Consider the following 21,624-nt stretch of genomic DNA (forward strand, 5'->3'; position numbering starts at 1 on the left):
GAGGTGCAATATGTCTGTAGCAACCGAGCCCTCAGGGTGCTACAGTTCCATTTATCTTCAGCCTAGGTGACGTATTGCGATACAGGGCCGTGATTTTGGCTATAAAAGGGTCCCCTAGACCCCTACCCCAAGCTTTTTAAGAGAATCATATATGGCGTGCCAGGAGACTCTATGGAATGCTTTCTCAGCATCCAACGAGAGTATCTAATTACAAATTTTTAACTGCATCTAGCCCAGGAAATACTTTGTGCCTAGTAGCAGTGTCTGCTAGTGAGCGGATTATCCCGGCTGTTAAGCAAGCTGCACCACCTGTAGTTTAGACACTTAATTTTTTCAAAGGAAATGCTTCGGGACCATGGGATACTTAGTGAAGAGCATCAGGAGGCACCCCAAGGCATAGGGGCTGGGACTGGCAGTAGAATGCCTTGCGGTGGACAGCCGAGCTCGATCCTTATAAAAGCTTTTTAGCTGCAGCAGCTTTAGTGGACGCTACTGGAGCTGAAATTACCGCGGCTGCTGGCATGAGACTTGCCCTCCAATAGATCCTTGTAAATGGATTTAAAGTGTATTCATTCAAATTAGAGAGACAATTTAAATTAAAAAGCTTAGAGCTGCCTCCACCACAGGGGGGCTCGCTCGACCCACCAGCGGACAGGCACCAGTATTGGGAGAGGGGGGCTGGCCGTCAGGGTTCACCGCGGCTCTGGCACAAACCCGGCGACACGGAGGTGGCACGGGCAGGAGCGGACTGGCCGTGTCGGCTTCTCACTTTTTGGATTTTAGAAGGGCATGACATGCCTATATCTGTGTCTCCCCCTCCTTTTACTCCTCCACCTCTTTTATTTTCGCATGACTATATGTACTTGTCACTTTTCCATGTGTTAGTTATGTCTTCTGAGCAGTTTGTCAGCTTTTGGACACCTTTGAAGGTGTTTTCTATGTGTTTCTATGTGTTTTTGTTTGCCTGCCATTGGTTTTAACGGTGTTCGAAGGTGTTCGACGAACAGTTCGACGAACAGTTCGGCGAACACACGGGTGTTCGACGAACCGAACTCGAACACTACGGGGGTGGCTCAACACTAGTAAACACTGATGCCGTTGAGCCCTGCTGCCAGCATAGTAAGGAGGTGCGCAGTTAGAAAGCAGGTGGCATTACCAGACAGGCTTTGGGTGCAGGTGGAGGACCGAGAGGACGTTGAGGAGGCAGAAGCAGTGGAGGAACTTCTAGATAAAGAGGATTGACGTACAACTCGCGGGGACGGCAAGACTTGGACAGCAGCCCCTTGTCCTGCTGTCACCATAGTTACCCAGTGCCCTGTCGGCGACATGTAACGCCCCTGTCCATGCCTACTCGTCCAAGTGTCTGTGGTGAAATGCACCCTGTCACACACAGAGTTTCTCAAAGAAGCGGTGATGTTGTGTGCGACATGCTGGTGGAGCGCAGGCACACCTTTCTTTGAGAAGTAGTGCCGACTGGGCATCTGGTACTGGGGCACTGCGACGGACATAAGGTCTCAAAAATCCACTGTGTCCTCCAGGCGGAAAGGCAGCATTTCTGTAGCCAACAGCTTGCAGATGGTGAAATTCAACCTCTTAGCTTTCTCATGGCTAGGAGGAAATGGTCTTTTACTTGTCCACATCTGAGGGACCGAGGGCTGGCTGTTGTGCTTTGACGGGGTTGAGTAGGGTGTCCCTGGCAAACTGCCGGTCTGTGAGGAAGATGCAGGCGGACATGTTAGGTTGCCTTGATCCAAAGGTGGTGCTCTCGATGTCAGAGAGCTCTCAACACCAGCAGGTGTTTCCACTTCCCAATGAACTGACGACCTGCCAATCACACTGGCTGTTGCAGGTAAAGAGGTGGCAGGTCTGCGTCCAAAAACATGTGTGACTGCTGTCCCCCCAGTCACAGAGGATGAAGAGGCCGCGGATGCACAAGATGGGGCAGACGGTGGTTGGCCCAGCCTGCTAGGCCGCATTGTAGCACAGTGAGCTTCCCACTGCAACTTATGCTTCATATCCATGTGACGGTACATGCATGAAGTACTCAAACTATGGATTTTTTGGCCTCTACTTAGCTTTTGGTGACAAATATTACAGATAACACGAGTTGGGTCATCCTTATCGATCTGAATAAATGCCCAGGCTATGCAAGGCTTAGAGCCCATGCGACCTGAAGAGCCACTACGACTTGTGGTCAGAGGCGGAGTTGTGGTTGAGGATGCAGTTGTTGACGTGCTTCCAGTACTCCGTCTCTGTCCAGGAAGGCGCAACCTAACCTCGTCGTCAATAGCATCTGTGACGCCCCGCTGCGCTTGGTATCACAGATCCTAGAAGAGTGTATTGATGGAATCCTCCACAAGAGGCCCCCATAAACATTCACACATCTCCACCTTCCACCTCAGACCAGCAGAGGGAGCCCGTTAGGGATATAAATAGGGAAGGTGGAGCTAGGCAGTTCAGTTCCTCTGAAGAGTTCCTGCAGTAGAGAAGCCTAAGAGAGGTCAGTCTGCAGTGGAGCTCAGTCTAGTCTAGAGAACTCAGTTAATAGTTCAGCAGTGGAGCACGAGGCTCCTGCTAGCTAGATTCAGGGAGCCCAGATAGAGCTTAAGGTGTGCCGGCGTCATAAGATCGGTGAAGCGCGGCAAGCTGCCGTTAGTGTGTATAGCCTATTGAGGGCCCGAGTAGGCCGAAGGCGAGTGGCGAGTTAGTACATAAGGGGCAGAGGAGCTTAACCAGCTCACCCCGAAGCATTTACCGGACACCGGATCCGAGCTTACCGGGATCTCTATGACCCAGTAAGGCATAACCGGAATCCCTGGAGAACTACAAGTCCCAGGATCGCTAAGGTGCTGATACGTAACAGAGCCAGGAGACGCTTAGGCCCCGCATACTGGGAGCGTGAACTTCAAGAGAAGGCCCTACCACAAGGTCAGCCAGCGCAGGACAGAGACAAAGTTAGGCCTAGCTCCAGGCAGGTCAGAAACTTACTGCGCAGAGGCAAGAAACAGGAGGCCCTACACCCGCTCATTGGGGAGGATCCTGATATGCACCCTTCACCCTACAGTGCTCCAGGATGTGCCTGAATTTCCTCCAGTAAAAGGTACTGAAGTGACTACCGTGTCTGTTTCCGTTCTTGCTCTGACCCAGCTGGGTCTCGCCTGTCCTGCATTCCCCCTGCATACGCTGCCCTGAGACCTAGCTCCACCTGTGGGGAGCTATACCATCGAGCTGCCTTATCACGGGCCTCAGTGGACTGCTGCAGCGCTGGTGCTTCTCACCAGATACCACAGGTGGTGTCACAAACTCTTATAAAATTAACAATTATCCACCCTTTTAAGGAGTGACCCCAGGGTACGGGCCAGGGAGCCGACCACCGCGACATCCCAAAGGCCAGGCAAAGGCCCGGGTGACCTCATCGACTGGCTGACTGTGGGTTGACAGTAAGTGGGATCTCCAACCTTGTCATCATCACCCTGTGTGTTATCACACCCGTCGTCCTCAAAGCCAACCTCTTCCTGCCCTGACCGAAAAGTCAAGTTGTCGCTCCAATCAGGTATTTGAGTCTCATCATCGTCTTCATCATTGTCTCCACCAACAGGAGTTACAGTTTGGGAACGAGGGTCTAAATTATGCTCAGAACCTTCTTCATCTGGTCCTGGATCCGACTTATAAAGATTCTGGGCATCAGTGCAGATCATTTCCTCGTCTGGATTAACAGAAGCTCTGGAGCAGACCTCCGTTTCCCAGGCTATAGTATGAGTAAACAGCTGTGCAGACTCAACCATCTGTGTTACCCCATACTCAGACGGGCAGCTGGAGACTTGGGAGCTGTGAGGAAGCAAGTGCGATTGGGGTGACACCTCTGAGGACTGGAGTATTTGTGATGTTGAAGTTGAGGTGGAGGAGAGCCCACTTGAAGGAGCACTTGATATCCGCTGAAGCACCTGCTGTTTTTGTGCCTCATCTGGAATTTGTAGCGATGGGCGTGTCCGTAACAAAGGGATCGTATCACATTGTCCACGAAAAGAAGTCGACATGTTAGTTTGGCTGGAAGATGGTCTTTCTTCTGCAGATGTTACTCCCCCCCCCACCGCGGGGGGCTCGACCCCCCAGCGGACAGGCACCAGTATTAGGAGAGGGGGGCTGGCCGTCAGGGTCCACCGCGGCTCTGGCACAAACCCGGCGACACGGAGGTGGCACGGGCAGGAGCGGACTGGCCGTGTCGGCTTCTCACTTTTTGGATTTTAGAAGGGCATGACATGCCTATATCTGTGTCTCCCCCTCCTTTTACTCCTCCACCTCTTTTATTTTCGCATGACTATATGTACTTGTCACTTTTCCATGTGTTAGTTATGTCTTCTGAGCAGTTTGTCAGCTTTTGGACACCTTTGAAGGTGTTTTCTATGTGTTTCTATGTGTTTTTGTTTGCCTGCCATTGGTTTTAACGGTGTTCGAAGGTGTTCGACGAACAGTTCGACGAACAGTTCGGCGAACACACGGGTGTTCGACGAACCGAACTCGAACACTACGGGGGTGGCTCAACACTAGTGGTCACACCAGATACTGACTGGTTTTCTGCTCCCCCTGGACATCCCCAATACTGTAAAAATACACATTTTAGAGTGGCCTTTAATTGTGGTCAGCCTAAGGCACACCTGTGAATAATCATGCTGTCTAATCAGCACCTGGATATGTCACACCTGTCAGATGGATGAATTATCTCGGCAAAGCAGAAGCGCTCACTAACACAGATTTAGACAAATTTGTGAACAATATGTGAGAGATAAAGGCCTTTTGTGTACATAGAAAAAGTTTTAGATCTTTGAGTTCAGCTCATGAAAAATGGGAGCAAAACAAAAGTGTTGTGTTTATATTTTTGTTCAGTATATATATTATATGTGCCGGTGTATACAGTAATAGTGTCGGTTCGCCCACTGGGGTTAGAGTCCAGCTTTTTACTCCTCAGCAAAGATAGACAACAGTGGAAGTGACAGACCCTGAATGAGACCTGTCTGGCAGGCACATACAGTACATACCAGATATACAGGCAGATATACACATATATAGATGCATACACACATACCAGATATACAAGCACATACACTCATACCAGATATACAGACTCATATACAGCAGCCATATATCAAATATAGAGGCACATACCATATATTTAGGCACATACACAGGCATATACACTCATATATACAAGCAGATACACACATTCTGTTTATACAGTATACACACATATACAGGTACATACACACATATACAGGCATATACACATACTGTATAGTATACACAAGCACAACACACATGTACTAATGTACTATATATACAGGGTGGGCCATTTATATGGATACACCTAAATAAAATGGGAATGGTTGGTGATATCAACTTCCTGTTTGTGACACATTAGTATATGGGAGACCTTGGTGGCCATTCAACTGGCCCACGATGACGAATCCACTTTCCAAAAAACTGTTCATGTAGGAATGCTCGGACCTGACACCCATAATGTGTATGTGCACCATTTTGTTGGAAAAACTCAGTTTCCTGGAAACAGTTTCCTGGAAAGTGGATTGGTCATCGTGGGCCAGTTGAATGGCCACCAAGGTCTCCCGATCTGACCCCCTTAGACTATTTATCTTTGGGGTCATCTGAAGGCAATTGTCTATGCTGTGAAGATACGAGATGTGCAGCATCTGAAACAACGGGTACTGGAAGCCTGTGCTAGCATTTCTTCTGCGGTGTTGCTATCAGTGTGTCAAGAGTTGCAGAAGAGGGTTGCATTGACAACCCAACACAATGGGCAGCACTTTGAACACATTTTATAAGTGGTCATAAACTGGTAAAATAACTCATGAAAGAATAAAGCTACGTTAAAACCAAGCACACCATTGTTTTTCTTATGAAAATAAGATTAATGTGTCACATGACCCTCTTCCCATTGAAAAAAATAAAGTTGGATCCAAAATGGCCGACTTCAAAATGGCCGCCATGGTCACCACCCATCTGGAAACGTTTTCCACCTCCCATATGCTAATGTGCCTCAAACAGGAAGTTGATATCACCAACCATTCCCATTTTATTTAGGTGTATCCATATAAATGGCCCACCCTGTACACAGACACATACACACATATAGTACCATATACACAGGCACATACACAAATATATACAGGCACATATACATACAATATATATGGACACATACACACATATATAAGCAGATAAACACATACCATATATTCAGTAAACACAGACACATACACATATACTATATATGCACAGGCACATACACATATATAGAGGCACATGCACACATACCATATATGCAGTGTGGTAGATCTGCTCACTCGGCTGCACATGGAGGAAGATACGGAACACTGTCTCTTTAAATTTTCAGTTGGTTTATTAAGCGGCATAAGCCAATGCAAAGTTCATAAAAATAAACACAGCCCATCTGGCATAACGGCAAAACAAAATAAGAAAATGTCCAGCAAAGTCTTTGCTCCGGCTGTTGTCCAGCCACTAAGGATTAGCAAAAACACACGGTTCAGTTTAGCACAAACAAAGATGAGCTCCTCTCTCTGGAGCTGCCTCCAAATACTTAACCCCACCTGAACAGGCTGGCTATTTAAAGCCCAGATACTTCCTGGGGGTGGAGATAGGGTAAATGGCATCCCGTCCGCACTTTGCCATTCACCAATAAAACATGCCCTTTTAAATGTGGCTGCTTAACCCTCTCTGCACCTACTATGCAGGAGAAGAATTCCATGTTTCACACCACTGAGGCTAACAGCCTTAGTGAAACATATCTCCCCTCCAGTATTCTGCCAGTAACTTTGTCAGATATCCCCCCCTCTACCCAAAGCCGGGGGGTTTGGCACATTCACTTCCTAAACAGGGAAGTCTGGACCGGGCATCTGTGTTACCATGTAGTTTCCAGGGTCTGTGCTCTACATGAAAACTAAAGTCCTGGAGCGCTAGAACCCACCTAGTAACTTGGGCATTCTTCCCCATCCTTTCCCTTATCCATCTAAGGGGCAAATGGTCTGACACTAACCTGAACTTCCGGCCTAAAGGTAATACCTCAGGGTGTCAACTGCCCACTTGACGGCCAGGCACTCTTATTCTACAATGGCATAGTTTTTTTCACAAGCAGAGTGTTTTATGCTCAAATACAGGATGGGGTGTTCCTTCCCATTCACTTCTTGGGACGACATGGCTCCTAACCCGACCTCCGAGGCGTCCATCTGGACTACGAACTCCTTATTGAAGTCAGGAGCAATCAAGACTGGCTGCTTACACGGGAGAGTTTCAATTCTTGGAATGCTCCCTCCGCTTCCTCTGACAATTTAGCCATCGCTGTCTTCGTCCCTTTAAGCAAGTTGGTCAGGGGTGTGGCTATCATGGCAAAATTCAGCATAAATCGCCGATAGTATCCCACAATTACTAGAAATGCCCAAACTTGATTCTTGGAGGCCGGTTGCGACCCGGGGCATCGGATAGGCGTCAAACTTAGACACTTCATTTAGTTTTCTGTAATCATTACAGAAGCGCCACTCTCTGTCTGGCTTCGGTACAAGAACAATGGGGCTGGACCAGCCGCTCTTAGACTCCTCGATGATGCCCAGGCTCAACCTTCTCTGCATCTCCTTGGAGATAACCTAGCGGCGGCTTCGGGATTCGATAAGGCTTCTGGTTCACCCGTACATGCGGTTCCGTGAAGATCTCATGCTACACAACCACATCTGGGTAACTCTGAGAACAGGTCTCAGTTTCTCTGCAGCAATTCTCGGCACTGTTGTTTTGGGCCGGTGATAGTGTCTCTGCCACTGTGACGTCCTCGACCCTGGCTTCAGGATTGGCCTCCAGACACATAGCCTCCACTGGTTCCCTGTCCCGCTACGGCTTAAGCAAGTTGATGTGGTAGATCTGGTATGGCTTTCTTCTACCGGGCTGGTGGATTTTATAATTGACTTCACTCAAATTCTCGACCACCTCGTACGGCCGCTATATAAAATCGTGGGCAGGGTCGGACTGGAGTGACTAGGGCCCACAGGGCGAATTGATTCCAGAGGGTCCACCCTACAGCTACTCTACATTTTTACCAGTTCATACTCCAGCCATGCACATGCATGTGAGGCACAATACAGTGTGTAAAACTGCGTGTGCCTCCTTATGAATTTAGTATATTTTTCAGCTTACATATGCTTTCACAAGAAATGTCTTACAGTGAGGGACTCGCTGACATTTCTGTTGTATTTACACCACTTTTGTGGAGTAATTAATGTTGAAAACACTTTTTCAGGTGACAGATCAGAGCTTTTTATTTGGCCTCATGCTACCTGGATAGTGACACCAGTCCCGGTAATGTTGCTGAGGTCGGTGACCACGTCTACAAGAGGGTCTGCCTGGATCAGAATTTCCTCCGATCTCGGCAGTTGCAGGAGTGCGATTGTTTATCCCCATCCTCCTCCTGCTGGTGATTCTGTGAACATAATGGCAGAATCTGCATCATCACCCTGACGTCATAGTATGTTAGAACCACTTTTGTGAAGATTTACTCTTGATACATTTTTTTAGGGAGAAATGGGAGGATGGAAAAAAAATAGTGAATCCATAACTATTATTAATGCATGTGCATTCACATCATATCTTTATTAAATCAAGGTGCCACGGCCAAGGCTGACTGTGGTATCTGAGGGGAAAGTGCCAACAAGTGACAGTGCATGCACAGGTCGTACACCTAAACCATCACTGTGTCATAATAGTGACGCGTCCCCTGGGCCGTGGGGTACTTGGTGCCGGGCCAGTCGGTGCAGAGGATGTCACAGTGGCGGTGACCCGGTCCGTGACCCAGGGCGGTCAATAAAAGGGGGGTTCGTTGAAAGGGGATTATAGTTTTTATAGTTTAATGTTCATGACGCCACCTGTAGTATGCGGATATATGGAGCCGCCGCTGTGGTGCAGATCCTCTGGAGCTGATGATGACACAGCAGAGTTGGTTCAGCTCTCCACAGGCAGAGCTTAGCTCCAGGGCAGGAAATGGTGACGTTATAGATGTTGCTGTGCAGTGTAGTGCAGGGGATGGTGCAGTTAATAATCAGTCCACAACTTAATGGCAGTTTCCTCTTATCTTTACTTGCGGTGGTTAGGCAGACCGAGGCACGGGTACTAGCTGGTAGTAGAGGTCCGGGCGGCCTGGAAGCAAGTTGGGAATCCACCTCGCCAGGTGAAGTTGGAGGCCTTCCCTTTGCGCTAATCTCTTTGGCCCTGCTGCTTATAGCTGTGCTGTGGCCCTCGTCCCTGAGTAAAACGGCTTTGTGCTCACCCGTGTGGCAGACAGCTCGGGCCTTCCTGGGGTGTTGCTCCCAAGTGGCGGTGCTGGGCCCCATGTGCTGCTGAGCCTCCGGGCATCTGATGGGGCCAGGAGACCTGCAGTCTCCAGCCCCCCGGTTTTTGCTGCTGGGCCTTCAGTGCCCCACAACCTTGGACTCCGGTGTCCAGTTCTTCTTCGCTCCTCTCTGGAGTGAGCTGCCGTGCAGCTCCACTCCCCAGGTCTTTCCTCGTTGCTGTTCTGAATTCAACTCTTCTCACTAACTCTAACAAACTCCGCCTCCAGATTCCAGTTGCTAAGGGGAGGAGCTCCCCTTGCTGGTCTGGAGCCAGGAAAGTGTTGCATGCTAGTATACCTGACTAGGGGACCCCTGCTTGCTTCCAGGCATGGCATCATCCCTTGTGAGGGAGGCAATGCCAATGTGGCAACCGGACTCCTGGGGTGCCACATTCCCCCCTAGTTAACTTCAGTACTCCTGGACTGAGGATACCTTTTTGAATTAACAATTAACAATAACAATTCACATTACAAATAGTTTACAAAGTCAAAAATTACAAAAACCCAACCAAAAATTTATAGCAGTCACTGCAACGCTTAGTCTTCAGGCCACAATCAGGGGATTGTCTTTTTCCGGATAATTCAAATTTGGCTGGTGGGAACCGCATCGACCCACTTTGTGTATTGTCCCTGGGCATGGCTTCAGGGCACTCTGTCGTTGGGTCTGGTCTTCGGCCACGCCTGAGGTTTATTTTCAAGGCCACTTACTAACTATTTTCAATATTGTCCTGACCACACCTAGTCCTGTGCTCCAATTGTCCATAAATGTAACAAACATACATATCCAGGATTATTTAACGGTTACAACTATATATAACATACACTTTAGTTCCTCCAGCAGGCAGGGAGCTGACCTTTATCCTGTTTGTGACGCCAGGAAAGATGACCAGCCCAGGGGGATGGGGATGACTCGGTACCCGGGCCTTTGGCCTTAAGGATGTTGCGGTGGTCGGCTCCCGGGCCCGTACTCTGGGGTCACTCTTTAAAAGCGTTGTTAGTTGTTAATTTTCTAAAAGTTCGTGATGCCACCTGTGGCTTCTGGTGAGAATCACCAGCGCTGCGCAGTCCACTGAGGCCGATGATAAGGCAGCTTGATGGTATAGCTCCCCACAGGTGGAGCTAGGCCTCAGGGCAGCGTATAAAGGGGGGATGCAGGACAGGCGAGACCCAGCCGGGTCAGAGCAAGAACAGGGACAGACACGATAGTCACTTCAGTACCTTTTACTGATGGAAATTCAGGCACGTCCCAGAGCACTGTAGGGTGAAGGGTGCATGTCAGGATCCTCCCCAATGAGCCGGTGTAGGGCCTCCTGTTTCTTGCCTTTGCGTAGTAAGTTTCTGACATGCCTGGAGCTAGGCCTAACTTTGTCTCTGTCCTGTGCTGGCTGACATTGTGGTAGGGCCTTTACTTGGAGTACACGCTCCTCAGCTTGTGGGGCCTGTGTGTCTCCCGGCTCTGTTACATATCAGCACTTTAGCGATCCTGGGACTTGTAGTTCTCCAGGGATTACGGTTATGCCTTACTGGGTCATAGAGATCCCGGTAAGCTTCGGACCCGGTGTCCGGTACATTCTTCGGGGTGAGCTGGTTAAGCTCCTCTGCCCCCTATGTACTAACTCTCCACTCCCCTTTGGCCTACTCGGGCCCTCACTAGGCTATACACACTAACGGCAGCTTGCCGCGCTTCACCGCTCTTATGGCGCCGGCACACCTAAAGCTCACTATTCTGAGCTACAACTGAGTCTGGACTGTGCTCCACTGCAGACTGACCTCTCTCAGGCATCTCTACTGCAGGAACTCTCTCAACAGGTTTGGCTCTCTGTCGACTCCAGACTAGACTAACTGCTGCCTGGCTCCACCTTCCCTATTTATCTATCCCTACGGGCTCCCTCTGCTGGTCTGAGGTGGAAGGTGGAGATGTGTGAATGGTTGTGGGGGCCTCTTGTGGAGGAATCCATCAATACACTCTTCCAGGATCTGTGATACCAAGTGCAGCTGGGCGTCACATTCCCCCCTAGTTAAGCTCAGCACTCCCAGGCTGAAGTACATTTTTATAAAACAATAACAATAGGAAACATGAACAATGCAAGAACAATCTTCCCTTTATGGGAGGCACCAATCTTAAACGTTGCATAAGAATAACAAATACGAAGTGTCCTCAGAACTCAAGTCTCTTGTGGTGAGGTTCCCAGACAAGATGTCCATCTCACTGGGCAGAGTACTTGGTGATTTGAGGGACCTGTCCCAAACCCTCAACGTAGGCCCTGGGGTGGCTGCAGGGCATGAAGATCCCGAGTTGGACCTCCATTAGAGCCACTCCTGACAGATTTTTCTTCTGAGGTCACCTAAAGGGGCACTCCAGGGAGCGCAATTATATACAAAAGCAGTTTTTGGGCTGCACACAGTCCTCAGCCACGCAGTTCTTAGGTAAATAACAAAGAAATTAGTAAGGTAGAGCACAAATTGTTACGGGGCCGGGTGGTGGAACCTCTGTGTCGAGGTGCAAGGAGGGACCCAGAGGGGCGTGACTAAGTATCCACCCGAACCGACCCTGGTCGTACGGCAGCAAACGACACCGTGACCAGGGAGGATCCGGGCTGAGGGACCAGGTGCTACTCTGGGGACGACCTTGTAAGAGAGCAGGTGGCTCCCACGGGTCAGATGGCTGGGACTGACCGGTATGGCGGAAGGACACGGCAAGCAGGCGGAAGTCTCTGGTAGCTGGCAGGTGGTCACAGTTCGAGAAAGCGGGGCAGGTAACAGTCTTTAGGTTTACCAGGAAGATGGTCACAGCAAGTGACGGCAGGGTCTCTAGGCAGGCTGGCAGGAAACAGGCAGGTGCTCCCAGGTGAGCGGTCAGACAGACGAGGCAGGTAACTGACAGGTAACTGGTGGGCGCTCCCAGGTGAGCGGGCTGACGGACACAGCAGGTAACAGGAAGGTAACTGGTGGACGCTCCCAGGTGAGCAGGCAGACAGACGAGACAGGTAACAGGCAGGTAACTGGTGGACGCTCCCAGGTGAGCGGTGAGGCAGATAACAGGCAGGTAACTGGTAGACGCTCCCAGGTGAGCGGTCTGACAGACAGGGCAGGCGGATGCTCCCAGGTGAGCGGACAGAGAGCCAAGGCAGGTAACAGGCAGGTAACAGGTGAGCGCTCCAGGTGAGCAGGCTGGCAGGCTCGGCAGGTAACGGGCAGATAACAGGCTGGCAGGCAGGACGAGAAGTCAAGCTAGCAGCGGGACCTAAGGGCTGAAGCACAGATCAGACACAGTGCAAACAACTTTGCTCGGGCATCTCCATTTTGGAGGAGGTGCCTTATATATGGGAGGTCCTCCGGCAATTGGCCGGGGATTCCTTAGGACGGCGCGCGCAGTCCCTTTAAGAGAGGAGGAGCGCGCGCGCGCCCTAAGCACACTGCAGGGGAAGGAGCGAGTGCCGGAAGCAGCGGGGAGAGAAGCGCTGGAGGACGCCGCGCCAGGAGCGGGGAGGTGAGAGGGACGGCGTCTCTGACTAGCAAGGGGCAGAGACGCCGATGCTACACAAATTAATAAAGACATACATTCAAGAAAGTACACAATAATACAGTACATTTCAATTTAATACACAATACCCCAGGGGTAACTATCTACACTTTCAGAAATTTTGACCATCTACTGAGTGTACCTAGCAGGGGGTTTACCTCTTGTGGTACATGTGGATCTGCGTAGCGCGGTGGTCTGGGGTATCAAAGTCTGCATTCTCAGTTACCCTACCAGTTCTACATGTGACCATGTTGTAAAACTGCCTTAACCTCTCTCTTGGACTGGCAAGTTCACCATTGGCTGGGCCCTTTTGCTCTGCTCCTACCGGGGATCCTTCGTCTGGGGATACTTCTTGAGCTGGCTCTTCTGCAGCACTCACAGGTTCAACTTGCTGTAGAGGGTTTTCTGGCTGTTCGTAGAATTGGAGTACTGGAATGATTACTGCACCTCCTATTTGAGGTCAATCTGCCGGGAAATCTCCTAGGTCAGTGTGTATCACTGCTATTTTAGGCCCTTTCGGGATTGTGAGAGGCACTTCTTCCTGGGGTTTCAGTAAGTCTGGACACAACTTTAGGTGGTCCCTGGACACTGTTGTAGACGTTTTTCCTCCATCTCGACTGATTAAGCATGTCTTCTTATTGTCAAACCTTGACAGTAACACAGTGTAGGGGTCTTTTTCCCACTGGTCATCAAGTTTGTGGTTGCGTCTTTTCCTTTTCAATACTGTTTCACCAGGTGTGAAGGGTTCTGCGGGTGCGTTTTTGTTGTAGTGCGCTTCCTGCTTTTCTCTCACCCGAGTGAGACTGTCCTCGACACAGGCTTGTACCCTCCTGTACTGCTCCTGTCTGGTCGTGTCCCAGTCCACAGTGGTCATATCAGCTTCAGGCTCTACAACACCAAGCTCCAGATCCATGGGCAGCTTTCCTGGCCTTGCCCGCATGAGGTATGCCGGAGTGCAGTTGGTGGAACTTACTGGTATATGATTATACAGATCTTCTAGGTCAGGCAGTAGGTCTGGCCACTGGTTTCTCTCTTCAAGTGGTATGGTCTTTAGCAGGTCGATGATGATGTTGTTCATCTTTTCGCAGAGACTGTTGGTTTGTGGGTGGTACGGTGTAGTTCTTATCTTCTTACAACCGTAGAGATGGCTGAACTCCTTGAACAACTCTGCCTCAAAGGCCAGGCCTTGGTCCATCAGCACCTGCTCAGGGTAACCATGGGGTCTACAGAAATACGCTTGGAACGTCTTTGCTGCTGTTTCTGCCGTCAGGTTTTTGACGGGGGCGACCACCAGGAAACGTGAGTAGTGATCCACCATGGTCAGAGCATAAGAGTATCCTGACCTGCTGGGGGACAACTTGACATGGTCCAGGGCCACGATCTCCAGGGGTCGAGTCGTCTTGATGGGTTGTAGGGGTGCCTTCTGGCTGCTGTAGTCTTTTCTTCTAAGGCTACAGGGTCCACAGTCTCGGCACCACCTCTCAATGGAGCTGCGCATTCCTACCCAGTAGAATCGACACTTTAGCAGGGTCTCTAGCTTTTTCCAGCCAAAGTGCTCCGCCTGATCGTGGTAAGCTTCTAATACCATCTGGATGTCTGTCTTCGGGACTACTATCTGCCATACCATCTCATGGGTTTTCGGATTGACGTACCTCCGGCACAGCTTCTCACGGTAGATAAACAGCCGACTTCTCTCGTTACACAGCTGCTTTGCTTGCAGAGACGCATCTTTCTCCAGGGAGGCACCTTCTTGGGCTATCAGCTCCTTGATGCGGCTGACAACCGGGTCACTGTCCTGGGTCTCTTTCCAGCTGTGGTGAGGCAGGGGGTTTAACATCTTTCCACGCTGCCTCTTGGAGGCTCGTTGCTCGTGGAACATCCCATTCCGGTGAAAGGCAGGTAGTTCTATCTCTTCCAGGTCATCCACTTCTTCTTCTGTGTCTGACTGGTGAGGCATCCTAGACAGGGCATCGGCGTTGGCGTTCTTGCGGCCCGCCCGGTATTTAATTGTAAACTGGTAGTTTCACAGCCGAGCCATCCATCGTTGTTCCAGTGCCCCCAAATTAGCTCTTTCAAGATGGGTCAAGGGGTTGTTATCAGTAAAGGTAGTGAACTTACTGGAGGCCAGGTAGTGTTTAAACCTTTCAGTGATGGCCCAGACCAAGGCCAGGAACTCCAACTTGAAGCTGCTATAGTTCTCTGGGTTCCTCTCAGTCGGGCGGAGCTTCCTGCTTGCGTATGCGATCACTTTCTCTTGGCCATTCTGCTTCTGACTTAAAACAGCGCCCAGTCCTTCGTTGCTGGCATTTGTATACAGCAGGAACGGTTGGCTGTAGTCAGGGTAGGCTAGGATCTCATCACCTGTCAGGATCTCCTTCATCTCCTGAAACGACTCGGCTTGCTCCTTACCCCAGTGGAATGGGGGATTTCTGCCTTTGGGGGACTGCCCTACCAGGAGTTCTTGCAGAGGAGCTGCTTTCTTGGTGTAGTCCTTTATGAACCTCCGGTAGTATCCTACTAGTCCCAAGAACTGACGCACCTCCTTGAGGTTCTTCGGCTCCGGCCACTTCTGAATGGCTGTGACCTTCTCCGGGTCTGGTGCTACCCCTTCTGGACTGACAATGTGCCCCAGGTACTGTACCTTTCTCTTGAGCAGGTGGCACTTTGAGGGCTTCAACTTCATCCCGTACCTGGACAGTGACTCAAATACCTCTGCCAGGTGTTTCAAGTGGTCCTCGTACGTTCTGGAGTACACTATTACATCGTCCAGGTAAAGTAACACAGTCTCGAAGTTGCGGTGTCCCAGGCAGCACTCCATCAATCTCTGGAACGTTCCGAGGGCATTGCAGAGTCCAAACGGCATACTGTTGAACTCGCAAAGTCCCTTCGGGGTGGTGAAGGCCGTCTTCTCCCGATCCTCCTCAGCCACAGCTACTTGCCAGTATCCACTAGTGAGGTCAAGGGTGGAAAAGTAATTTGCAGACTTTAAGGCAGCTAGGGACTCCTCTATGCATGGTAAAGGGTATGCCTCCTTATATGTAATGCGATTTACTTGACGGTAATCTACACACATTCTCATGCTCCCGTCCTTTTTCCTAACTAGCACTAGGGGAGCTGCCCAGGGACTACAACTATCCCTTATTACCCCCGCCTTTCTCATGTCCTGCAACATTTCCTTTGCCTTCTGGTAGTGAGCTGGTTGTATAGGCCTATAACGTTCTTTGATTGGGGGATGGTCGCCTGTGGGGATATGATATTGAACCCCCTTAACCCTCCCGAAGTCAAGTGGATGTTTACTGAACACCTGCGAGTATTCTTGAACCACCCGGTGTACACCCTGTTTTTGATGGGCAGGAGTGGTGTCTGTCCCAACATGGAGCTGTTGACACCAATCCTCCACCTGGGTTGCAGGGTCATTATCCTCCACTTCGTCTGGTGAAGTTAAGGACTCCGCCTCATGAATGCAATTGTTATTGACAGCTTGTAATTTGGCAACAGTGGCATAACGTGGCAGTCTGACCTCATCTTCCCCTAAATTGAGAAGACGGACGGGCACCCTCCCATTACGTACATCTACCACTCCCCTGGCGGTTAAGAGCGTGGGTCTATGCTCGGAGCAAAGGGGTTCTACTACCACCTGGTAGCTCTGTCCTCTAAGACCTATAGCAGCTCTACACCAGATGAGCATTTCACTCATTGGGGGATGACAATGGGTATTGGGTCCTTCACCCGCACGTTACCGATTTCACCGTCTGTTAACCTTACTTGCTGTTGATACATCAGGACTCGGATCTCCTTCTGCAGTGCCCTCCTCTGTCTTGGTCTGGCAGTGTCGGCTATCTGTTGGAGCAAGAACACCACTTCTCCCAAACAGTTACCAACAATGTTAGTGCCTAGTACCATATACGGATTGGTGTCATCAGGATTAGTCTCTACTACAATTAGCCCCTGGTCCTTTAGCTCCACTCTCCCCACCTTTACAGTCACATTCTTAACCCCGAGTAGGTTATGGGTGAGTCCGTTTGAGGCATATACAGAAAGATTTGGAGCTGGCGGACGTAGGTCGTCCGTGGACCAGAATCTCTTGTAGAGGACGTCAGGCATGATGGTTACCTGAGATCCTGTGTCCAGCAGAGCATGCGTCGGGATCCCGTCCAGCACAATGGACAGGAAAGGTCTTCCTCCGACGAACCTGTTGTACCAGTCTGATGGGCCTGGTGAGTTTACTCCTGGGTGTCGGCCCTCTGATCCAGGGTTTTCTCGTTTAAAGGACAATTCTGGGCGATGTGTCCGGTCTTATGGCAGCGGTAGCAGGTAGGGTCCTTCAGTGGACGGCGCTGGTCACTGGTCCTCAGCGAGGGTGGTGTTGGCCTCCTCCTCCTCCTCATCCAGGGGACATCCTCAGGGCTATCGGCTAACAGGATTTTCCCTCCTTCCTCGAGCTCCGTCCGCAGCTGCAGAGCACTCAGCACAGTGGTCAGGGTTTTGCTCAACTGACGCATCTCAGAGCGCATACTGTCCAGTTCTCTAGGGGTCGTTGCTGGAACCTTGGCTTCCGCAGCCACTGGGTAAAAGGTGGGTGTAGCAGGTGCTGGGGTAGCCCCACCCTGGTAACATTGGATGGCATTTGTTTCCAGGGGCTGCAGTCCTTTTTTAGCCATGTCCTTAAGATTATCAAAGGTGGCATCTGGATGATCTAAGGACCACCAACGCACAGTCCTGCTCTCCTCTGGAGACCTCAGTCCCTGGACAAACTGGTCTTTCAGAATTTTGTTCTCATTTTCTATGCTGGTTGGACTAACCTGTTTCAGAGCCCGCAGGGCCCCCTGTAGACGCCAGGAATAGTCCCGAACATTGTCCTCCGGCTGTTGGGAACAGCTGTAGAACCTCATCCGGAGGTCCGCCTCAGTAAGATCCTCAAAGACAGTCTGTAGTTTTTGAAATATTGCAGACTCTGATTCCTGGTCTGCGGCCGACCACGTTTCCACTTCCCGTTCCGCAGCACCAGTCAGTTGTCCTAATACAACGGCGGCTCTTTGTTTGCCGGTCATAGAGTACATGTCTAAGATACCACATATCTTCCGTTTGAATCCAGACAGGGTATCTGGTTTGCCGTTGTACTGGGGGAGCCACTTTGCTCCAGGAATGTACGGTAAAGTCATAGGAATGACAGGTGTTACAGGCGCTTCGGCCTGATCATCATCGGGCGCGGGTTGAACTTCAGGGACGTTGAACGGCATGTCGGCGTTCTGCTGTTCGTCGGACATCTTGGCGTCCCCCCTAGTTAACCATGGCCTACTTTCCAGTTTTTCTTCCGGTAGGCCGCAGCTCCGCAGGTGACGGTCATCTTCAGGACCTTGCGTCGCTTGCGTCCTACGTCAGAGTGTTCAGCGGCGCTCCTTACAGGACCTGGCGCTTCCCGATTTGAAGTCGAGGCGTAGGGCATGTCCGGGGCTTCGCGCTCTTTTGCTGGTACGCCCTTAATTTTCCCACGGTTACGCCCTTCTTCTCGCTCGGCGGCCCAACAATGGCGGCAATCTTCACCATAACTTTACGTACACAGTTCAAAATATAGGTGCACAGTACCCGGTGGCAGCGGGCATAACACTCCGTCGTTGCAGCGGGCACGCTATCCTGTTTGTGACGCCAGGAAAGATGACCAGCCCAGGGGGATGGGGATGACTCGGTACCCAGGCCTTTGGCCTTAAGGATGTTGCAGTGGTTGGCTCCTGGGCCCGTACCCTGGGGTCACTCTTTAAAAGCGTTGTTAGTTGTTAATTTTATAAAAGTTTGTGACGCCGCCTGTGGCTTCTGGTGAGAATCACCAGCGCTGCGCAGTCCACTGAGGCCGATGATAAGGCAGCTTGATGGTATAGCTCCCCACAGGTGGAGCTAGGCCTCAGGGCAGCGTATAAAGGGGGAATGCAGGACAGGCGAGACCCAGCCGGGTCAGAGCAAGAACAGGAACAGACACGATAGTCACTTCAGTACCTTTTACTGATGGAAATTCAGGCACGTCCCAGAGCACTGTAGGGTGAAGGGTGCATGTCAGGATCCTCCCCAATGAGCGGGTGTAGGGCCTCCTGTTTCTTGCCTCTGCGTAGTAAGTTTCTGACCTGCCTGGAGCTAGGCCTAACTTTGTCTCTGTCCTGCGCTGGCTGACCTTGTGGTAGGGCCTTTCCTTGGAGTACACGCTCCTCAGCTTGCGGGGCCTATGTGTCTCCCGGCTGTTACGTATCAGCACTTTAGCGATCCTGGGACTTGTAGTTCTCCAGGGATTCTGGTTATGCCTTACTGGGTCATAGAGATCCCGGTAAGCTTCGGACCCGGTGACCAGTACATTGTTCGGGGTGAGCTGGTTAAGCTCCTCTGCCCCCTATGTACTAACTCTCCACTCCCCTTCGGCCTACTCGGGCCCTCACTAGGCTATACACACTAACGGCAGCTTGCCGCACTTCACCGATCTTATGGCTCCGGCACACCTAAAGCTCACTATTCTGAGCTACAACTGAGTCTGGACTGTGCTCCACTGCAGACTGACCTCTCTCAGGCTTCTCTACTGCAGGAACTGTCTCAACAGGTTTGGCTCTCTGTCGACTCCAGACTAGACTAACTGCTGCCTGGCTCCACCTTCCCTATTTATCTATCCCTACGGGCTCCCTCTGCTGGACTGAGGTGGAAGGTGGAGATGTGTGAATGGTTGTGGGGGCCTCTTGTGGAGGAATCCATCAATGCACTCTTCCAGGATCTGTGATACCAAGCGCAGCTGGGCGTCACATCTACTACTCGTGTGGTGGGTTCAGTGTGAACTACACTATGGGTAGTCTGAGGTAACACCGGTAGGCTGGGTAATCTCCTACGAATTCTTTGACTCACCCTGGGTACGACAGGTTCACTGCTAGCAGAGGGTAGATTCTCCTGATCTGCTGCTGATGAAGCATCTGTCTCTGGGGCCGACTGGTCTTCCAGATGTTCTGGAGCCTCTGCGGCTTCCGGTGAGGCCACTTGGAGAAAGGTCACGACCGGTATCACAATTGCTCTGTTCACCTGCGTCCAAGACCGGGGAAATGCTCCAAGGATTGTCTGGACCATTTCTTCCACCTCTTCTGTGGGCTGAGGGCTGTCTTAGTCTTCTTCTTTGTGTTTCAACTGTTCAGGACATATCTTCAAGTGGTCTCTTGAGACTGCCGCTGAAGTTTCCCCTCCATCTTTACTGATGAGGCACACTTTGGTGTTATCGTAATTCAAGGGTAGGACAGTGTATGACTCAACCTCCCACTGGTCATCTAATTTATGGAGTCGCCTCTTCCTCTTGAGTACCTGTTCTCCAGGTGATAAGGGAACTCTAGGAGCGTGCTGATTGTAAGTTTTCTTCTGCTTCTGTCTCGCCTGGGACAAACTTCTCTCCACACATTCTTGCACCCTGCGGTATTGTTGCTGCCGCTCTGTATCCCAATCTGCATCTGGTGATGTCGTCTCTGGTGTTAAAACTCCCATGTCTAAGTCAATGGGTAGCTTACAAGGTCTTGCTCTCATCAGGTAAGCAGGTGTACAGTTGGTGGAGTTCACCGGGATGTGGTAACATAGGTTCACCAAATCTGGTAACTTCTCTGGCCACAGGCTACGTTCTTCAAGGGGCAACGTTTTCAACAGGTCTATTACCACCTGGTTCATCTTCTCTCACTACCCGTTAGTCTGGGGATGATACGGCGTTGTCCTTATTTTCTTACAGCCGTACAAGTTACAGAATTCTTGGAAGACTTCCGCTTCAAAGGCTGGACCTTGGTCGGTAAGCGCTCGTTCAGGGTAACCATGTGGGCGACAAAAGTGTTGTTGAAATGCTTTGGCTGCCGTTTGAGCCGTCTGATATTTCACTGGCACTACTACCAGGAATCGGGAGCAGTGGTCTACTATGTTGAGAGCGTAGACATAGCCTGACCGGCTTGGGGCTAGCTTAACGTGGTCCAAGGCTACCAAATCAAGTGGTTGTGTAAGGAGCTGAATCATGTATCTGTTCTGTCCGGTTTTTGCCCTTATCCAAAATGGAGCCGCATGTACCTGTGCTGCCCTTATCCAAGATGGAGCTGCATGTACCTGTTCTGTTTGGTTCTGTCCTTATCCAAAATGGAGTTGACAGCCTCGGGGGCCATCTTGTTTCCTGTCTGATATCTCCTGTTTCCTGTTTGCTATATATATATATAAAGAGACTCTGGCCAACTATACTTTGCTTGTGTATCTTGTATCTTACCTGCTTCCAAGCTTGAAGGACTTGCATTGTGCCTGTTGCTTCTCTACATTGGGATTCCCCACCTGTTACCTGCCTGCCGTTTATCCGGACTTTCATCTGTGTGCAAAGACCCGCTCTGCATCCACCTGCAGTTCAGCTTGCTCTCTGCAAGGAGCCTGGTCCGGGCTCAGGATCTCGTGGACTGTGCGTTTCTGGACCTGGGACTTCTATCGGTTTGTACTGACATCACAACCGTTTCCAGAGACTGTTTACTGATCGCTTATTGCCTATACCTGCCAGCTATAATATATGCTTGCCTGCTTCAATATATCCTGTTAATACGATATATCGTGTTTGTTTTCACTCCGACCCACGCTATCGATCTCCATAAGTATAAAGTATATAGCTGACAGGTTGTTTGGTGATTATGGGCTGCAGGGGAGCCCTCTGGCTATCGCGGTCTTTCCGTCTCAA

At 50.5% G+C, this 21,624-nt stretch overlaps 1 protein-coding gene across 1 annotated transcript in view; it reads left to right on the forward strand.

The window, feature by feature from the left end:
* The window catches only part of LOC141246073 (multidrug and toxin extrusion protein 2-like), a 301,790-nt gene that overhangs the window by 176,208 nt on the left and 103,958 nt on the right, over positions 1–21,624 (forward strand). The window lies entirely within an intron of this gene.

Source organism: Phyllobates terribilis, unplaced genomic scaffold (assembly GCF_046119375.1).
Source record: "Phyllobates terribilis strain yellow unplaced genomic scaffold, ASM4611937v1 Scaffold_2__4_contigs__length_985480577, whole genome shotgun sequence".
NCBI classification, from domain to species: domain Eukaryota; kingdom Metazoa; phylum Chordata; class Amphibia; order Anura; family Dendrobatidae; genus Phyllobates; species Phyllobates terribilis.